Source organism: Hyperolius riggenbachi, chromosome 10, assembly GCF_040937935.1.
Source record: "Hyperolius riggenbachi isolate aHypRig1 chromosome 10, aHypRig1.pri, whole genome shotgun sequence".
In the NCBI taxonomy this organism is placed as follows: Eukaryota; Metazoa; Chordata; class Amphibia; order Anura; family Hyperoliidae; genus Hyperolius; species Hyperolius riggenbachi.
Window position 1 is genome coordinate 272,991,168 of NC_090655.1, and position 12,060 is coordinate 273,003,227.

The following is a 12,060-nucleotide window of genomic DNA, read 5'->3' on the forward strand; positions in this document are numbered from 1 at the left end:
TGGTGGTGGCAGAGGTCAGGAAAGGGCGAATCTTACAGATGTTACGAAGGTGGAAGTTGCAGGACTTTGTGAGGTTTTGGATGTGGGAAGTGAAGGAGAGTGCGGAGTCCAGGGTGACACCCAGACAATGGGCTTGAGAGGTAGGGCGAATGGTAGTGTGGTTAACAGTGACATGCACATCTGGGAGGTTTGTGGATGGCCAGGGTGGGAAGATCATAAATTCCGTTTTGTCTAGATTTAGTTTCAGGAACCTAGCGGACATCCAGGAGGAGATGGCTGATAGGCAGGAGGAGACCTTGTCCATGGTACTTTATATAAGTGGCACTGTCCCTTTAAGAACTTCTTGCTCTTGGCGCATTATGTAGTTAATGATGTATTTTGTATACAGTAATATGACATTATGTATAATGGTGTAGGTATAGATGTGCAATTTTAATGTATGTTTATGTTATATCTATATACCATTTTATGCTGTCACTATGACGTATCGATTGGGCTCCCTGCCAGCTCTTTCATTCTGGTTCTTTGGGCTGGGCTCTGATGGGACTGTCTTTAGATGTTTTCCCTATCTCTATAGTCCGTGGGTTGTGCACTCGGCGGCTTCCTGGTTCCGCCGCTGCGCTCCACTGTGGATATTACTTCCTCTTTCCGGTCTCCTCTTCGCCAGTGATGACGTCACATACGGGTGACGCGTCACCGGCTTTGATGCGCACACCCTCCTCTCCTTCTTCATTTAAACGCCGTCTTGGCGTGCATCAATTGCGGTGTCCTCTCTCCTTCAAAGTGGGGTGACGCCCGCGGAGCTAGCGGGACTGTCCTGAGGGGTACCGGCCTATCTTCCTGCTGTCTGCATCATACCAGCTTCACTTGGGGATAAGTATCTTCCTTGTTGCACTCTGATTTTCCTCTTATGCACTTTACCTTATAGGCTGCCCCTATATATTTATTCATTTTTTGCTATTTGCACAGATTTTTTTGCACTATTATTACTGAACCCGGGTTCAAGCATTGTTGGGCTCTTACCAGACGCCCACCTTGCTGGCATTATTGAATACTTTTTTCAGTATATATTCTCATGTATTATGATGTTATAATGTATACCATTGTGTTTATATGATTGATTTTCTCAGCAGGGAACTGATTTGGCCATAGTTTTAATTGATTTTATTATCATGTTGATTTTCATTGTGTCAATAATTATTGAATGTTAGTATGCCTCCCCCTGTTTATGCTATATATCCATACCTCCGGATTGGTTGGAGGCTAACTGGGTGAGTGCGGGCGCATTGGGGGGGGGGGGGGGGGGAGTGTGTCCCAGCACAAGGTGGTGTGTTTTCACTCTGAAGTGGTGAGGGGCGAGTTTTGCAATAATTGGATTACGCTATGTGCCCTCTTTTTTTTTTTTATCTCTTCTACGACGTGTCGGCTGATCAATGAGGAGGTTGATTGAAGCTCTGGGACATTCAGTTGGATGAATACAAACTACGGGATGGTGACTTTTTTGAACTGAACTTCCATTGCTGAGCTATTGAGCGCTTCTAAACTTTTGAATGTACCTACCCCCACTGACTCCTCTCTGTGCTCTTTATACTTATCTGCTGCACTCTCCACCTACCTACCCCCACTGACTGCTTTCTCTGCTCTCTGTACCTACCTACCCCCACTGACTGCTCTCTCTGCTCTCTGTACCTACCTGCTGCGCTCTCCACCTACCTATCCCCACTGACTCCTCTCTCTGCTCTCTGTACCTATCTGCTGCACTCTCCACTTACCTACCCCCACTGACTGCTTTCTCTGCTCTCCACCTACCTACCCCCCACTGACTCCTCTCTGTGCTCTTTATACCTACCTGCTGCGCTCTCCACCTACCTACCCCCACCGACTCCTCTCTCTGCTCTTTATACCTACCTGCTGCGCTCTCCATCTACCTACCCCCACTGACTCCTCTCTCTGCTTTTTATACCTACCTGCTGCGCTCTCCACCTACCTACCCCCACTGACTGCTTTCTCTGTGCCTACCTACCCCCCACTGACTCCTCTCTGTGCTCTTTATACCTACCTGCTGCGCTCTCCACCTACCTACCCCCACCGACTCCTCTCTCTGCTCTTTATACCTACCTGCTGCGCTCTCCAGCTACCTACCCCCACTGACTCCTCTCTCTGCTTTTTATACCTACCTGCTGCGCTCTCCACCTACCTACCCCCACTGACTGCTTTCTCTGTGCCTACCTACCCCCCACTGACTCCTCTCTCTGCTCTTTATACCTACCTGCTGCGCTCTCCACCTACCTACCCCCACTGACTGCTTTCTCTGCTCTCTGTGCCTACCTACCCCCCACTGACTCCTCTCTCTGCTCTTTATACCTACCTGCTGCGCTCTCCACCTACCTACCCCCACTGACTGCTTTCTCTGCTCTCTGTGCCTACCTACCCCCCACTGACTCCTCTCTCTGCTCTTTATACCTACCTGCTGCGCTCTCCATCTACCTACCCCCACTGACTCCTCTCTGTGCTCTTTATACCTACCTGCTGCACTCTCCACCTACCTACCCCCACTGACTGCTTTCTCTGATCTCTGTACCAACCTGCTCCACTCTCCTACCTACCCTCCCCCGGCCCCCCGCCCCAGACTGACTCCTCTCTGTGCCCTCTTCACCCACCTGCTGCACTCTCCCACCCACCTACTTCACTGACTCCTGCTAGTATAAGCCTTAATTTAAAAAAGGTGGGGCGTGGTCTATTAAGGGGCGGAGATTATGGCTCCGGAGCTGTAAATCCGGCCCTGAAAATATGGTAGGACATTGGACTATGCCTATGGTAGGATTCGATTCTGAGCTCCTCTGAGGACAGTCAGTGACGACTATGTACTCTGTAAAGCGCTGCAGAAGACGTCAGTGCTATATAAATACATCATAATAATAATAATAATAATAAATCACACACATGAAACAAGCATGCAGCTAATCCAGTGAGACTTCAGTCAGAAACATATAATCTGCATGCTTGTTCAGGGGCTAAGGATAAATGGATGAGAGGCGGAGGATCAGCAGGACAGCCAGGCAAGTTGCATTCAGAGTATAACTAGAGGGGAGGAGCACCTGATATCACAGGGGGGCCAGAGGCAACTACTACCCTTCCCTTCCTCCCATACAGAGGACTATACTACAGATCAGAGTATAACCAGAGGGGGGCAACACCTGATATCACAGGGAAGCCCAGAGCCAACTACTACCCTTCCCTTCCTCCCATACAGGGGACTATACTACAGATCAGGGTATAACTAGAGGGAGGAGCACCTGATATCACAGGGGAGCCCAGAGCCAACTACTACCCTTCCCTTCCTCCCATACAGGGGACTATACTACAGATCAGGCAGTGTTCTCCCCAGGCTCTTTTAGCCGGGTGCTCCACCCGGCTAGATTTCGTGACCACCCGGCTATCATCGGCTCACCTCCTCCTATGCTTTAAGCACAGTTGCCATGCATTTTCAACTATCCCCCAACCGGCTACTTTTTCATGCCACCCGGCTAAAATTTCATGCCACCCGGCTAACATTTCATGCCACCCGGCTGGAAAAAAATTCTGGGGAGAACACTGTCAGGGTATAACTAGAGGGGAGGAGCACCTGATATCACAGGGGGCCCAGAGCCAACTACTACCCTTCCCTCCCTCCCATACAGGGGACTATATTACAGATCAGGGGTATAACTAGAGGGAAGCAGCACCTGATATCACAGGGGGGCCCAGAGCCAACTACTACCCTTCCCTTCCTCCCATACAGGGGACTATACTACAGATCAGGGTATAACTAGGGGGGAGGAGCACCTGATATCACAGGGGGGGCCAGAGCTAACTACAACCCTCCCCTACCTCCCATACAGGGGACTATACTACAGATCAGGGTATAACTAGAGGGAGGAGCCCCTGATATCACAGGGGGGCCCAGAGCCAACTACTACCCTTCCCTCCCTCCCATACAGGGGACTATACTACAGATCAGGGTATAACTAGAGGGGAGGAGCACCTGATATCACAGGGGGCCCAGAGCCAACTACTACCCTTCCCTTCCTCCCATACAGGGGACTATACTACAGATCAGGGTATAACTAGAGGGAGGAGCACCTGATATCACAGGGGGCCCAGAGCCAACTACTACCCTTCCCTTCCTCCCATACAGGGGACTATACTACAGATCAGAGTATAACTAGAGGGGAGGAGCACCTGATATCACAGGGGGGCCCAGAGCCAACTACTACCCTTCCCTTCCTCCCATACAGGGGACTATACTACAGATCAGGGTATAACTAGAGGGGAGCAGCACCTGATATCACAGAGGGGCCCAGAGCCAACTACTACCCTTCCCTTCCTCCCATACAGGGGACTATACTACAGATCAGGGGTATAACTAGAGGGGAGGAGCACCTGATATCACAGGGGAGTCCAGAGCCAACTACTACCCTTCCCTTCCTCCCATACAAGGGACTATACTACAGATCAGGGTATAACTAGAGGGAGGAGCACCTAATATCACAGGGGGGCCCAGAGCCAACTACTACCCTTCCCTCCCTCCCATACAGGGGACTATACTACAGATCAGGGTATAACTAGAGGGGAGGAGCACCTGATATCACAGGGGGCCCAGAGCAAACTACTACCCTTCCCTTCCTCCCATACAGGGGAATATACTACAGATCAGGGTATAACTAAAGGGGAGAAGCACCTGATATCACAGGGGGGCCCAGAGCCAACTACTACCCTTCCCTTCCTCCCATACAGGGGACTATACTACAGATCAGGGTATAACTAGAGGGAAGGAGCACCTGATATCACAGGGGGGCCCAGAGCCAACTACTACCCTTCCCTTCCTCCCATACAGGGGACTACACTACAGATCAGGGTATAACTAGAGGGGAGGAGCACCTGATATCACAGGGGGCCTAGAGCCAACTACTACCATTCCCTTCCTCCCATACAGGCAACTATACTACAGATCAGGGTATAACTAGAGGGGAGGAGCACCTGATATCACAGGGGGCCTAGAGCCAACTACTACCATTCCCTTCCTCCCATACAGGCAACTATACTACAGATCAGGGTATAACTAGAGGGGAGGAGCACCTGATATCACAGGGGGGCCCAGAGCCAACTACTACCCTTCCCCTCCTCCCATACAGGGGACTATACTACAGATCAGGGTATAACTAGAGGGGAGGAGCACCTGATATCACATGGGAGCCCAGAGCCAACTACTACCCTTCCCTTCCTCCCATACAGGGGACTATACTACAGATCAGGGTATAACTAGAGGGAAGGAGCACCTGATATCACAGGGGGGCCCAGAGCCAACTACTACCCTTCCCTTCCTCCCATACAGGGGACTACACTACAGATCAGGGTATAACTAGAGGGGAGGAGCACCTGATATCACAGGGGGCCTAGAGCCAACTACTACCATTCCCTTCCTCCCATACAGGCAACTATACTACAGATCAGGGTATAACTAGAGGGGAGGAGCACCTGATATCACAGGGGGCCTAGAGCCAACTACTACCATTCCCTTCCTCCCATACAGGCAACTATACTACAGATCAGGGTATAACTAGAGGGGAGGAGCACCTGATATCACAGGGGGGCCCAGAGCCAACTACTACCCCTCCCTTCCTCCAATACAGGGGACTATACTACAGATCAGGGTATAACTAGAGGGGAGGAGCACCTGATATCACATGGGAGCCCAGAGCCAACTACTACCCTTCCCTTCCTCCCATACAGGAGACTATACTACAGATCAGGGTATAACTAGAGGTAGGAGCACCTGATATCACAGGAGGGCCCAGAGACAACTACTACCCTTCCCTTCCTCCCATACAGGGGACTATACTACAGATCAGGGTATAACTAGAGGGAAGCAGCACCTGATATCACAGAGGGGCCCAGAGCCAACTACTACCCGTCCCTTCCTCCCATACAGGGGACTATACTACAGATAAGGGTAAAACTAGAGGGGAGGAGCACCTGATATCACAGGGGGCCCAGAGCCAACTACTACCCTTCCCTTCCTCCCATACAGGGGACTATACTACAGATCAGGGTATAACTAGAGGTAGGAGCACCTGATATCACAGGAGGGCCCAGAGACAACTACTACCCTTCCCTTCCTCCCATACAGGGGACTATACTACAGATCAGGGTATAACTAGAGGGAAGCAGCACCTGATATCACAGAGGGGCCCAGAGCCAACTACTACCTGTCCCTTCCTCCCATACAGGGGACTATACTACAGATAAGGGTAAAACTAGAGGGAGGAGCACCTGATATCACAGGGGGCCCAGAGCCAACTACTACCCTTCCCTTCCTCCCATACAGGGGACTATACTACAGATCAGGGTATAACTAGAGGGGAGCAGCACCTGATATCACAGGGGGGGCCCAGAGCCAACTACTACCCTTCCCTTCCTCCCATACAGGGGACTATACTACAGAACAGGGTATAACTAGAGGGAAGGAGCACCTGATATCACAGGGGGCCCAGAGCCAACTACTACCCTCCCCTTCCTCCCATACAGCGGACTATACTACAGATCAGGGGTATAACTAGAGGGGAGCAGCACCTGATATCACAGGGGGGCCCAGAGCCAACTACTACCCTTCCCTTCCTCCCATACAGGGGACTATACTACAGATCAGGGTATAACTAGAGGGGAGGAGCACCTGATATAACAGGGGGGCCCAGAGCCAACTACTACCCTTCCCTTCCTCCCATACAGGGGACTATACTACAGATCAGGGTATAACTAGAGGGGAGGAGAACCTGATATCACAGGGGAGGCCCAGAGCCAACTACTACCCTTCCCTTCCTCCCATACAGGGGACTATACTACAGATCAGGGTATAACTAGAGGGGAGCAGCACCTGATATCACAGGGGGCCCCAGAGCCAACTACTACCCTTCCCTTCCTCCCATACAGGGAACTATACTACAGATCAGGGGTTTTGTGGCTACACTGGTTATGGGTGTGAAGATCAGGATGACCACACCTGTTTTTTGACCCCTGTGAGATGGGCCCCAAGGCCATGAAGGGCCCCCAGGGGAGGCAAGGGAAGGGGTGCAAGTATTGGGGCACCATTAAAATTTCACTGAGAGGCTCCATGATCTGTAGTTATGCCACTGCTTGCATTGTATAAAAAGAAATAAATATGTCAGCCTGCATATCACTGTCACTTCAGGTGTGCTATAATGCCCATCAGTAGTAGAAGGTGCTGGGGTGCGGGTGATAAATGAATCAGGCTTACCTGTAACAATGGAATCTCATGATTGGGCACCTCTGCATCTGCCATGTGCACAAGACACACGCTCTCAGGGACTTCTGGGTAATGGCAGCCAGTGGGCGGTGGCATCATGACATCATACATGCATATGAGGGGCTGTAGTCGCCATTTTGGAGACTGGCAGGAGGTATTCATACATAGTACGATCTGCCCTTACTATGTAAGAGTCATGTAGTGTGGGCAGTTAGCGGATGTGTAGGAGATTTATACCTCTGTACACGGAGAAATATTCAGAACACAATCGCATTATGTGGTGAACATAAGGCTACAAAATACGACATTAGCACAAATGTAATTATAGATCGTCCTCTGCTGCCATCTAGTGGTCAGTTGTGAGGATTGAACTTAATAGAATCATTTTGAATTATAGCAAATTACTTCTGTTTCAAGAATGCATCATTTCCTGTCTGTGTTACATATTTCCTGTCTTCGGTTTCATTTTTTTCCTGTTTGTACTTTCCAGCTGGGAGAAGTAAGATTGCCATCTTGTGGTGAATAAGCTAACAGCATCCTCTGTTAGTGGAATCACTTGCACTCACCCTATTATAATTATACAGTATATATTAGTATTATTATTATTAGTCTGGATCCCTAAGCGCAGGGGTCGAGTCCTGCGTGAAAGCTGGTGGACGACGTCCACCCTAGCATGTGGATTGGAGCAGCGCAGCGAAGTGGAGCGTTGGGCACAGCGGTGGGGAAGGGGGGACGTCTTCCCCCCCACCCCTCCTTCTCTCACCTTGGGGCTCCTCTCCCTCGCTCTCCCCTCCAGAACTAAACATTTGCGGTAGCTGGCAGCGGGCATCAGTGGGCGGGGATTTGCCTCCTTCTCATTCCAAGCGCCGGAAGAATTTCTGCGTGCTGCTGCTCTGGTCTTGACTAGACCAGACTAGTGGAACGCACAGCTTTAACTCACGCTGAAACGAGGAGGTAAGTCCCGCCCACTGATTCCCACTGCTAGCTGCTGCAAATGTTTAGTTCTGGAGGGGAGAGCCAGGAAGGGGAGCCCCAAGGTGAGGGAAGGGGGAGGCGTCCCCCCTTCCCCACTGCTGTGCCCAATGCTCCACTTCACTGCACTGCTCCCCTCCTGCTGGAGGGACACCTGCCTACATATATTTGGGACACCTGTAGATCTGGCTATACTGGGGACACCTATAGACCTGGCTACCTATTCTGGGGACATCTATACACCTGGCCACCTATTCTGGTGATATCTCTACACCTGGCTACCTATTCTGGTGATATCTCTACACCTGGCTACCTATTCTGGGGACAACTATACACATGGCTACTTATACTGGGGACACCTATAAACCTGGCTAGCCATACTGGGGGTACCTGTGATTGAATCTGCTGTGGAATCGATTAAGCAGGGACGGAGAGGCAGAAGCATTGTCAGCTGTAACGATTGGTGTCAGCACACAGAGAGAATCTGATTATTGGTGATCTGCAGAGTCACCAATAATACAAGTATGACTAACCTCTGGGCACCTAATAGAGTGTAAGTGTTTAGTGCAACTGTAGGCTATCTCCTGTGGGGCGGGAGACACAGATAACTTCGAGCCGGGACCACCTGAGGAGCAGGTGGCCCTTGGCTGTAAGGGAACTATCTCCTAAGAGAGGAGGTAGAGATAATCTGGCAGCCCGTGATTCTCTGGAGAACTGGGAATCAGACTATACTGCAGCCAGGAGACTCCTAGGGGATAGAGCCCCTGGCTGTACTGCAGGAAGGACTCTCTGAGGAGCAGGAGGTCCCTGCAGCTAACTGACACTTGGTGGAATAGTGTTACAGGTAGTACAGACAGACTGCACACCCAAGGGGTGAGTGACAGCCAGAAGGGTCGGGCAGGCCAGGTCGGCAACACACGAGCAGATAAGGTACAGAGACAGAGACTGATTCGGTAACCGGGTACAGGCAGGGTTTGGCAACAGGTAGGCAGATATGCAGAGGTATCGAATCAGAAAGCAAGAGAGAGGTCGACAGAGCAAATAGTCATAACAGATATAGAGAAGGGCCCTAGTCTGGGGTGTGAGGTCCGTGGTCTCGACACCCAGGAACTAGTCTAAAGTATAACACAGCAATGACACAGTAACCCTAAGCTTGGGTGTGAGGTCCTTGGTCACAACACCCCGGAACTGGTCTAAAGTATAACACAGTAATGACACAGTAATCCTAAGCTTGGGTGTGAGGTCCTTGGTCACAACACCCTGGAACTGGTGTAAAGTATAACACAGCAATGACACAGTAATCCTAAGCTTGGGTGTGAGGTCCTTGGTCACAACACCCCAGAACTGGTCTAAAGTATACACAAGCATAATCTGACTAAGTGTGAATTCCCAGGTCCACCTGGTTCTAACACACTGTAGGATCTGACTGATGTCTGAGTGCTCACACGTATGTATTCACAACGGCAGACAACCTGAGACTGACCAGCGAGATCTATATATAGTGCAACGCTCCTCAGCGCCACCCATCGCCACTCAGCCAACCAAAGACTGCGCTGGGATCAGCTGATCAACCTGATCAGCTGATCCCTCTCCTACTGGCATAAAGGTCCTGCCTCCCAGCGCGCGCGCGTAGCTCTCTCCATCTGTGTGCACTAGAAGGCTCAGAAAAACCCGACGCATGCTGCTGTGCGGAAACCGCCGGTCTGAACACGAAGATAGCCTCCCCGCCGCCAGAACGCGCGGCGGCATCTCCGCAATCCATTACAGTAACCCCTCCCCCCCCCGAGGAGTGGACTCCGGACACTTCCCACCAGGCTTCCCAGGATGTGAGTCATGAAATTCTTTCTTCAATTCTTCCGCATGCATGCGACAATCTGACACCCAAGTTCTTTCCTCCACACCATATCCCTTCCAGTGAACCAGATACTGCATGGAATTCTGAACTAACCGAGAGTCCAGAATCTTTTCAATCTCATATTCAGGTTGATCCTCAACCATAACAGGGGGGGGAGAGGAATCCACATGCACTGCCGGCTTCAACAGCGACACATGGAATGATCTCACACCACGCATGTTGGCTGGGAGATCAATCGCATAAGTGACAATATTAATTTTTCTGGTCACTGGGAATGGTCCAATGAATCTAGGACCCAGTTTGGGTGACAGTTGCTTCAGGGCCAAATGTCGAGTGGATACCCACACCAAGTCCCCCGGAACGAATTTCCACTCTATGGACTGCCTTTTGTCTGCCTGTTTTTTCTGGGTCTGGAAAGCTTTCCCCAAGTTTCTCTTAACCATGCCCCAAATCTCCTTCAAAGCTCTCTGCCAATCTTCCAGGGCCGGGAATGGTGTAGATGCCACTGGCAATGCGGCAAACTTGGGTGATCTTCCCGACACCACCTAGAATGGGGAAAATCCTGAAGAGGAACTTTTCAGGTTGTTGTGCGCAAATTCTGCGAACGGCAAAAATTTTACCCAATCGGACTGCGCATCTGCAACATAACATCTAAGGAATTGTTCTAGGGACTGGTTAACTCTCTCGGTCTGGCCATTGGTCTGTGGGTGGTAGCCTGATGAAAATGCAAGGTCCATGTCCAGCTGATGGCAAAAGGCTCTCCAAAGCTTAGATACAAATTGGACTCCCCGATCTGACACTACATTTTCCGGAATGCCATGCAGCCGGAAAATGTGCTGGATGAAGAGATCAGCCAATTCCTGGGCCAAGGGGAGTCCCTTCAATGGGACAAAATGAGCCATCTTACTGAATCTGTCTACTACCACCCAAATTACCGTCTTGCCCTCAGACCTGGGAAGTTCTCCCACAAAATCCATGGACAAATGGGTCCATGGTTCACTTGGGACTGGTAAGGGTTGTAAAGTACCAACAGGAGCCTGACGGGAAGGTTTACTCCTAGCACACACTGCACACTCTCTTACAAACTCCTTACAGTCTGTTGCCAACGTAGGCCACCAAGCACATCTGGCCAGTAAATCCTGGGTTCTGGTGGCCCCAGGATGACCAGCATTCTTGTGGGAATGAAACAGCTGTAAAAGTTGTAGATGGAAAGGTAGTGGTACAAACATAACCCCATCGGGCTTCCCCTCTGGAACATCCGGTTGGTAAGGACTCAGAGTGATTGTCCAATCCTTCCAGGTCTCAGTGGCTGCCAGAACTATCCTCTGAGGTATAATGGTTTCCGGGGCTGAGGGCTGTACTGTCTCGGGCTCGAAACACTTGGACAAGGCGTCGGCCTTGATGTTTTTACTACCAGGGGTATACGTAATTATAAATCTGAATCTAGAAAAGAACAAAGACCACCGGGCCTGACGGGGGCTAAGTCTCTTGGCGCCCTCTATATGTACTCCAAATTTTTATGATCTGTATAAACTGTGATAGTATGTTCTGCACCTTCTAGCCAATGTCGCCATTCCTCAAAGGCTAACTTGATAGCTAAAAGCTCCCGGTTGCCTATATCGTAGTTTTTCTCTGCGGGTGAAAACCTACGAGAGAAGTAGGCGCATGGGTGGAGTTTACCCTGTAAACCCGATCGCTGAGACAATACAGCCCCCACCCCAACCTCTGAGGCATCAACCTCCACGATAAAGGGGAAGGTGACATACACATGTCTCAATATAGGTGCAGAACAGAACAGTTTTTTCAGTGTGGAAAAGGCAGTATGTGCTTCTGCTGACCAGTGGTAAAGTATCAGCCCCCTTCTTGGTGAGACTGGTGAGGGGCGAGACCACTGTAGAGTACCCCTTTATAAACCTCCTGTAGTAGTTGG

At 50.5% G+C, this 12,060-nt stretch overlaps 1 protein-coding gene across 2 annotated transcripts in view; it reads right to left on the reverse strand.

Moving 5' to 3' along the window:
• LOC137535445 (zinc finger protein 585A-like) overlaps window positions 1–12,060 on the reverse strand; it is a 184,376-nt gene that overhangs the window by 39,433 nt on the left and 132,883 nt on the right. The window contains exon 1 of one of the 2 annotated variants that reach the window (XM_068257274.1): window positions 7,295–7,371. The exons of the other annotated variant lie outside the window; for it this stretch is intronic. The gene's annotated coding sequence lies outside the window, so the exon portion shown is untranslated. Of the gene's footprint in view, window positions 1–7,294; window positions 7,372–12,060 lie in introns of those variants that run through there. 2 annotated transcript variants of the gene reach the window in all.